This window comes from Felis catus, chromosome F2 (genome assembly GCF_018350175.1).
Source record: "Felis catus isolate Fca126 chromosome F2, F.catus_Fca126_mat1.0, whole genome shotgun sequence".
Lineage (NCBI taxonomy): Eukaryota > Metazoa > Chordata > Mammalia > Carnivora > Felidae > Felis > Felis catus.
The window spans coordinates 42,007,362-42,017,003 of NC_058385.1; the positions used below are offsets into that span (position 1 = coordinate 42,007,362).

Genomic DNA, 9,642 nt, shown 5'->3' on the forward strand with positions numbered 1-9,642 from the left:
CCCTCCCCCCAATTCCTAGTACCTTCCTAGGAGGCAGTGTTGACACTGGGGGAAGGACTTGGGCAAACTTCGGAGGCCTGGTTTATGCCAGGGGAGGAGTGAGAGGGGTAGCCAGTGATAAAAGTAAGGCAAGTGAGACATGTGTTCTAGCTCTAGGATAAAGTGCTATGGATCCCTAGCACTTCTTTTTTCTTTTAAATTAGCAAGAAAGGCCGTGTCCCCTTCCTCCCATACATGGGTGGGAAAACAGCTTTGTAATGCACACAGTGACTAGACTGAAGATGTGTTTTCTGAGGAATTCCTGTCATATGTACAAGTATACAGAAGCAAATCAACCAAGCCCTTGTGTGCCCTCCAAGGCAGCTTGAATTTAGCAAATACAGGTGAATAAAGCCTACTCAGACAAGCAGGTAGGTAATCGGCTATCTCTGGGCTCTCTTTACAACACCTCTCCTGTGAAGCAGCTGGTGCTACCAGGTTTTCTGGCAAAGGTGCTCTTTCTACAAGTGGGGCTAGGAAGGAGCACAGTGCAATGAAAAAACAAAACAAAACAAAACTTGAACAAAAATCACTTGAATAAACAGATGCCTGCTTTACCCCTCTACCCTTTTTCTTGGCCTCATGATGCCTGATAAAAATCGAGCCGAAAGTGACGGCTGGGCTAAGATGAGGCCAGCAATATGTCACCTGATCATGCCGAGACCCCAGGGGATGGAAAAGGCATTTAGCTCTAAGCTCAGCCATGGTTGCTGCAGTAAGACAAGAGTCTTGCAGCTCTGGCAGCTCCTCCTCCTCCTTTCTTTCTTTTTTTTTTAATATATGAAATTTATTGTCAAATTGGTTTCCATATAACACCCAGTACTCATCCCAAAAAATGCCCTCTCCAATGCCCATCACCTATCCTTCCCTCCCTCCACCCCCCCATCAACCCTCAGTGTGTTCTCAGTTTTTAAGAGTCTCTTATGCTTTGGCTCTCTCCCACTCTAACCTCTTTTTTTTTTTTTTTCCTTCCCCTCCCCCATGGGTTTCTGTCAAGTTTCTCAGGATCCACATGAGAGTGAAAACATATGGTATCTGTCTTTCTCTGTATGGCTTATTTCACTTAGCATCACACTCTCCAGTTCCATCCACGTTGCTACAAAGGGCCATATTTCGTTCTTTCTCATTGCCACGTAGTACTCCATTGTGTATATAAACCACAATTTCTTTATCCTCCTCCTCCTTTCCACATGATTCAGTTTCATGCCATTTGCAATTGTGAGACAAAAGAATGTTCCAAATTCCAGGCCCCCATCCTGAAGCACCCTTGGTAAGCCCAGGGAAGGAAGCTCAGCAACCTTACACATTCCGCTTGCCATGGGCAGCTAGTGAGGTTTGAGGGATAGAGCCATTCCTCATTTTCAGCTTTTAACCCCAATGGGTAGGAGATCTCTTGAACTTGAAAACAAAGTTTTATGCTTTTAGGGAAAAAATGTTAAAATGGCAAAAACTTCTTAAAGCCTGGGGTTTATTTTTCTGTGCTGCATAGGAGATCACAGCATTGGCATCCATAGCTGTAGTCCGTGACAAAGTGCTAGACGTTGTCTGTACATAGCATATTTGCCTTATCCATGGGGTGAAAAGCAACAAGCATCTCAGAAAACTTCAAAGCCCACTTGCATGTTTGCTGAGAACCATTATCGCTTGCCACCTGTTGTATCATAGATTGCACTTCTCATCACTTTGGTGCTGGCTTTCACCTACAAGCCTTTTCAGTGCATGTGGCCTGGCTTCTGGGGCCTAAGCTTGTTTGTCACAATTGGGCAGAGCTTTATGCAGGAATGCAGTGACTCTGGAGTGTGTGTGCACCTTGATAGCAAAGGGGGATTAAAAGGTAATACTTTTAGTCTTTTAATCTGTGGCCCAAAGATACCTTAACATGGGGTCGTAGCTTGTCTTGTAGGAACCTACATCAAAATGAAATAGTACCATATCATCATGATGGCACTTTAATTTCATTTGGATGGGTCATCTGAGCACCAAAGGGTTTTAGATTCTACCTAAACAGTTCCAGTGTGGTGCCAGCAGGGTGAAGCCATAGATCAGGTGAGGATGTGAGTGAGAAGCAACAAAAGGGAGATAGGGAATATAGGTTGCCCTTTCAAAATTATTTCTAGCTAATGGGAGGAGATCCAAAAGGTAGAAGATAGGTGTGTGGGGGGGAAATAGAAGAAAGTGTTGTGTTTTTTCCTTCAGTTCTTTTTCTTAAGAAGAGAGTGATAGGGGGCTAATGGTGGAAAGTGAGCATTGATGGGATGTCTTTATTTCATTTCCTTCTCTTTCCCCTTTCTCTTCCTTTGCATCTATTTCTTCCATTCTTCCTAGTTAGCCAATCAACCTTGGTCAGGAAGAGGGTATAGTGTGGTAAGAAATTACTTGCAAAAAAGGAAGATCATTTGCTATTTACTATTCATAGACCCTGTCTTCTAAAGAGGACAGATTCTATTAGGTAATGCCTCTTGTTTACCAGGAGAATCACGAGTGTGAGGATTCATGATTAGAGAATCCAGGAGAGAGATAAATTGCTGGAGATGACAAAAGGGGCTGGGAATTAGGAATTTCCAGGAGGCAGTGAAGACTGAGATGGTAAGTCTCAAAAATCTGCATGGAAAAAATGTCAAGAGGAATAATTCAGACTGGGTCTTTAGAAGGAAACATTGATCTAGTCTGGATTTTTATTAAATTTCACCGGGTAATGTGTGATCTAACCTATTCCTTCATATTCCCATTAGATTTTCAGCAAAAATCTGCATTAAGTGCTAATACTTGGCAGAATGGGATTTGCTTTTAAGAGCTATGGTGAAGTGCCAAATCCAACTTCAGGAAAGAATAGAGGATATTTGTTGTGTTCTGGAGGATGCTTTTGGCTACAAGTGACAGGGAAGCCAGCAAGCTGTGATCAAACCAAAGGATGATTATCTGTTTAGCACATTGGAGACAGGTGGTTTCAAGACTGGTTGAACACCTCTAGTATGCCCTGATGCTGGCTTAGCATCTCTGGAATTTTCTTGGTCTGTCCCTCCTGGTTGCAAGATGACGATGTCCTTCTAGTCATCAAGGCTTGGACTTGAAAGAATGAGCCCTTCTTTTCTTATTAGGGAGGAAAAGTCTTTTGCAGAGGACTCCCAACAGATGTTCCTATGTTTCTCATTGACCAACAGTAGGTCATTGGACTCCTCTAGCTGCAAGGGAGGCTTGGGGAACATCTGGTTTTTCTTAGTCTCTGTAGTGGGATTGAGCAAGAGGTGACTGGGAATGGTGATGGCATAGCCACTGCTGTGTGTGTGCAGGTGTTTGCAGGCACTGTAGGTCCTTAGAGGAGATGCTTGCACAAAGGCGGCTATGAAAGATTTCCTCTGCATTTTTAATAAAAATGGGCCTCTTTTTTCTCTTTTTCCAGTATCTGCTTCCTTTATAGGATCGCCTCTGGTGATATTGGAAGATATTTGTTTGTATCCTGGTCCTTACACAGTGAATTTCAGAAAAACTCTTTCTTTCTTTCCCTGGTGGAGTATATGTCACCTAACTCTGAGGAGACACAGCACATATTTCAGGGTACAGATCAGACTGGACCCCAGCAGGGTACTGAATGAGCAGGAGTCCATGGCTAACCCAGATTTAAGGAGCTTGGTTTTGTGATTGTGTATTGCTAAAGCACCAGGGGCCCAGCTTTTAAATGAGAATTTCCTATACCTGGCTTTGTTTTTTTGTATGTTTGTTTCTTTGTTTTTTTTTTTTTCTTCTTTCTTTGTTTTGTTAAAAGAAGTGACATTAATATGACTTTTGTAAGGGGGAAAATCAGATTTCCTGGAGTCTGTCTTGCCTATAGGAGGCTGTTAGCTGCATGTATCTTTTAAAGAAGACCAGTTGCTGATAATAAAAAGGCATTTAACAGGACACTCTGAAGAATGGCTTCCAGACCCTAGAAGATTGAGTGCTGTGTTTAATGGTCACCTTCAGAAATCACTGGTTTATGTTCTTTTGATGTATCTGTTAACCCCGAACTTCAGTGAGTCACATAATTCTTGCAGCCTTTCCACTCCTGCTGGGTGAATGTAAATCTTGCTGACAATGACCTCTCTATCTTTTGGCCTGTTCCCAACCTTCTGTGGGCAACATGGAAGCACATATCCACTCTTGTCTTCTGAGCATTTCCTTGTCTTCTGAGAGATGAGGCACATCTCTCTGGTACAGAGAGCCAATAATTTACCTTGGATTACACTGTTTACTATTATTTGAGGGCTTTCTGATCAATGGTCTTTAGAAGCTTTTGGGCACAACTGTAGTTAGAGAGGTTTGTAAGAGAGACCTCTGCCAGATGGTCCTCCCTCCTGGCTCAGTCTCCCCTTGCTATGTGCATGAAGGTACTGCTCATCCTGTATCTCCTCTGGACTCCCACCTGGATGGTGCAAAGAGAGAACAACCAGCTTGTCTTGAGCTGAACACTGTACTTCAGAAGAACCACCCAGGTGCATGTGATAGTCAGGTTTGCTTCCTATGGCTGGTTCCAGGAAAGGCAGGGATGTGGACAACTTGGTGTAGAGGAGCACATCTAACACCAGATGTTTAGATGGTGGTTGTTTCATCTATTAACTCTGGCCTTAGCAGATTGTGTCTACCTGAGATGGGTGCTGTGCCTTAATATTTTCCATTGTGCCTGTGTCTGGAACGCTTTATATTTTAACTGAATTGATCTCATGCAAGGTGACTTAGCTCCTCTGAACCAGTTTTTCCCTTTGAAAATGAAAGTAATGATGTCTTATATGGAAAGGACTAAATGAAATAGATTTTCATAAAATAATTTGCTGTAACAAAGGGACACCAAAACACAATGGCTTATATGATCTAGAAGCACATTTCTCTTAGCTAGAAGCTCAAACTCTGAGTTTGTAGGTAAGAAGATCTGGGTGAATGTGGAAACACTGTTGTCCGCATCAGACCACTCCATGTATCATCATCTCTCAGCTAGTAGGAAGGAAGAAAGGCTAGGGATGCCGACACCTAAATTCTTTTAGGAACAAGACACAGAGTGGCACACATCACTTTTGCTCACATTGAATCGCTTAGAATGTAGTCAAATGACATTGATGCAGTGGTGAACAAAACAAAGGTCCTTGCTCTGGAGGAATGAGGCAGGGTGAGAGAGTGGGGGAAGATAGATACATAAAGGGCCATAATTAGCTTATGGAGAATGTTATATAATAAATGCTATGGAAAAATGGAAATGTAGACTAGGGTAAGGGGACTCCTGAGTACCAGAGGTTGTAGGAAGCAGACTGTAGTATCAGATGTCCCATGAAGAGGGTGAGGGGTGACCAAGGGCATAAAGGAGACCAGAATTTGGCCAAGTGCATGCAGTGGGAGAGTGATGGAATGTAGGGCCCAGCTTTTTGGTATTCTCACTCCTGTTGTTTGCCAAAGCCCACTCTGAGGCTAAATGCACATGTGCTATCTTCCCCTGCCTTCTGACCTTTCCTTCCATACCATTTTTCTTTCCTGATTCTGTTTCCTTTTCTATCTTTTCTCCTTCAAGCCCTAAGTTGGACTCAGTAAGGAGGGCAGAGTGAACAGTGGATTAAGCACTTGCCAGGATAGGAGAGAGGTCAGAAAGGGAATGGGTGTCTGCTCAGTACAGCCTCCCACTTTGGCTTTCACTCTGAGTGAAGGAGGAGCCAGTGGAGTGTGTTGAGTCAAGGAGTTTAGGACCTGAGTTTCCTTTTAAGAGGATCACTCCCTCTGTTGCTGTGTTGAGAATTGACCATGTTCAGGTGGAGGCAGGGAGGGAAGTTGAGTAGCCACTCTAGTAATCCAGATAATAGACCCACTTGGCTTGGACTAGTCAGCAGTTTGGGAGGTGAGAAGTAGTTGGATTATGTGCCTTTAGTGGGGATTCAGTAACCAAGAGGTGAGAACTAGTGAACTTTCCCCCCTGGGGTTACTATGGTGGGTGGCAAAATGAGCATACCCAAGGGGGTTTGAGATGAACAGTCCATAGATCAGAGGAAGGGTGTGGCTGACACTCTGAGGGACAGCAAAGAGTCAAGCTGGGTGTTATTCATCCAGTGGGGGTTCTTGGGCCCTGTCCTGGCCAACGGAACAGGGCATATAGGCCCCCAGCTGCTGATACTTGAGAAGGGTTTGCATTAGACAGAGGCCAACACCCAGGTATTAGGAAATGTAACAGTGCTAAAGAGAAGGGTAAAAGGGACTCCCCTTCTCTCAATGCCTTTAGAATGCAACAATGACACCTTGTACATACTCCCAATGTTGGGATACAGGAGTGGCACTTAGAGGAATAAAAACAGCCCTGAAAAGGAGTTCAAACTTTGAGAGAATATCCCAAATGATACTGCTTTAAATGGAAAGAGACTGAATAGGCTTAACTAGCAAGATTATTTTCTGTGCTCTGTCTGGGAATGGGAGCTTTCGGCAGGTTCATTTCAGGTCTAGAAAAATAAAAGAAGGAACAGTTTTGCGCATTGGAGTGGTAGTGTGTGGATTTCAGTCCTTCAATACCTGTTACCAACTAGAAAAAATAATTGAGGCCCCTTTTGGTTATGATGTTGGATTCTGCCTTCTAAATTTATTCTGGTTGGATTTCCTACCTCGAGGAGCAACTGAATGGTGGGAGTTTCCCACAAGAGGATTTGTAAGCTGGTAGAGGAGAGATTTGCATCCTCTGGTTCTTTCTGTACCCCTCCTGTCAAACCAGATGAGTCCTGACTGTATTGGGTATGGGCAAGGCAAACCTTCCTGTATCAGAACATGCTTTAGAGGTGCCTGGGTGGCTCAGTCGATTAAGCATCCGACTCTTGATTTCAGCTTAAGTTACGATCTCATGGTTCATGAATTTGAGTCCTGTGTTGGGCTCTGTGCTGACAGCGGGGAGCCTGCTTGGAATTCTCTCTCCCTCTCTTTGCCCCTCTACCATTTGCACGCGTACACTCTCTCAAAATAAATAAACATTAAAAAAAAAAAAGATGCTTTCAGGGACTGTGGAGGAATCACAAGTCCTTAGAAGTAACTAATCAGGGGTGCCTGGGTGGCGCAGTCGGTTAAGTGTCCGACTTCAGCCAGGTCACGATCTCGTGGTCCGTGAGTTCGAGCCCTGCGTCAGTCTCTGGGCTGATGGCTCGGAGCCTGGAGCCTGTTTCCGATTCTGTGTCTCCCTCTCTCTCTGCCCCTCCCCCGTTCATGCTCTGTCTCTCTCTGTCCCAAAAATAAAAATGTTGGAAAAAAAAATTAAAAAAAAAAAAAAGAAGTAACTAATCAAAAGGGAACAGCAATACCATTATTTTAGTTTTACACACATGAAGAAAACCACCATGGGTAAAGTTGGTATGATAAACAACCACTGAAACAGTGTTCCCTCTTCTAAGACAAAAACAAAAACAAAAACAACCCCCCCCCCCAAACACAAAACCCATGGCCCTTTCTCCTCGCATTCCAGGCAGCCATGGCACTTGGCCATGGGGCTGCTGCCCCTGAGGAGCCATCTTACTTTGTCTGGTTCCCTCGTGGAAATCAGTTAGGTGACCAGATATGCGGCACTAAGCTTTGCAGATCCTCCCTCAGATAGCCCTTCCTCAGGCCACTCCTGGGGGCTGTGAGGAAGACAGACGTTTTCTTGGAGCATGACTCACTTATTACCTCACACTCTGGGCATGCTATGATGTCATACTCTGCTGCAAAGCCTTGCAAAGGGGTGAAGCCACCCCAGGAAGCCTGGAGTCTAGGGGAGATGTGGTCAATTCTAGGAACTTTTGGGGGAGAGGCCAGACTTGAAGGCAGAGCTTGTGTTTCTGGCCTGTCATGGAAAAGCATTGCACCACTTTCCTTACCATCCTGGAGATGGCTGGGGAAGATGGATGGCAGCACACTGGCCCACATCTGTTGCTGCAGTGAAGGCCCCTCCGCCATTCAGTGGAAGCCGAGAAGTGTGGTGCTGGCAGCCTGCTCACAAACTGTGAGGAGGGTAGGGTGGGGGCTGCCGCTCTGCCAGCAGAGTGGGGTTGGACCTGTTCCTGGGCGTGTGCCTGGATATGATTTGCTTCCCTCAGTACCAGAGCGCAGGCTGTGTTTGAATTGACAGAAAATAAGACGCTTTCTGCTGGTACTTTCTTACCTGGCTCTTTTCCAGACATGGTCCTTGTGAGCCCAGTGGGGCCCTGACATCCTGCTGTTTTGTGGATTAAAAGAAAAGTTAGGGTGCACCCTCCCCTGTTCCAGAAAGAATTTAAGTCCATTTGGAAAATCACACATGGCCCAACCAGATGGCACGTGACTCATCATGAATATTTGTTGAAGGTTGTTTCAGGGAAGAACAAGGGATAAAACAGAATACTGACAGGAGTTAGAAATGGAGTCATGACATCTTTGTTTTCTTTATTAGGTACTATAAAATGACAGTAATAATTGCACCTGCCTCAAAGGGTTGTTGCAAGGAAGAAGTATGTTTGAGAAGTGGTTAACATGATACTGCAACATGTAAGTGCTCCATTTCTGTTAGCTATTACTATCGTGGCAATGATGGTTATTTCCATTGCGAAGTGCATCCATGTGGCAGTCTAGCTTACTGGTTAAGAATATGGGCTTTTCACTCCATTGAATGTAGACTTGAGCTTGATGCTGGGTTTACTGCCCTCTGTGATGGAGGACAGGTTAGGTGACCTTTCTCTTCCTAGACTTTTTCATCTCTTACATGCAGGTAGTAGTACTGACCTCACAGGGTCGTCATGAGAATGAAAATCAGAATGTCATGTTGTGTTGTCATCTTGAGCTGCTATAACAAAGTACCCGTAGACTGGGGACTTAAATGTAATCTCATTCTGGAGCCTTGGAAATTCAAGATCAAGGTATTGGCAAGGTAGGCTTCATTATGAAGCTGCTTTTTTTGGCATATGGGTGGCCGCATCTTGCTGTGTGTTCATGTGACTTCCTTGTGTGTGGCAGAGAGAGAGTGCAGGATTGATGAAGCTCTATGGTATCTCTTCTTATAAGGACGTTAATTTCATTGGGTCAAGGCTCCATCCTTGTGATCTCATTTAACCTTAGTTACTTCCTTAGAGGCCCATCTCCAAATACAGCCATACTGAGGGTTAGGTCTGGAGGCAATGGGGGAGGCACAAACATCCAGTCCATAATGGCTGTCTGTCAAGTGGTGATGTCCAGCTCACTCTGAAGGCTCAGTGCAGGTTTTATTTAGTGTTGCTTAATAACCCATTGTGTGCAAAGTGAGGAATTGAGACCCGTGGGCAGTGGATGAAACTGTGAGGTGGAGTTCTCCAAAGGGCTGACTATTTAGTGTAATGAGCAGACCACATCCAAAAAGAAAGGGAGCGAATACAGTGGGCTGCCCTTGACAGGGCTAAGCACCCATGAGCCTCTGTACCTGAGCCAGAGTTCTGGGGAACAGCTGCTTTTCAATGGGAAGATTGTACACTGGCAGGGTGAAGTCTCAGGCAGTGCACACTCTGTAAATGATTGGTAAGTGGTCTGGGCACAGCAGGAGCCTCTAGCGTCCTGCCCACCCCTTGGCTGAGTGCTGTCTTGTTGGTTGAGAAGCATTTCAGGTATCATGTCTGTATGTGAGAGTACAGTCTG

The 9,642-nt window shown here is 44.8% G+C and overlaps 1 pseudogene; it reads right to left on the reverse strand.

Moving 5' to 3' along the window:
* LOC101091597 overlaps positions 1-8,183 on the reverse strand; it is a 34,004-nt pseudogene extending 25,821 nt beyond the window's left edge.
* Between the last annotated feature and the right edge of the window lie 1,459 nt (positions 8,184-9,642).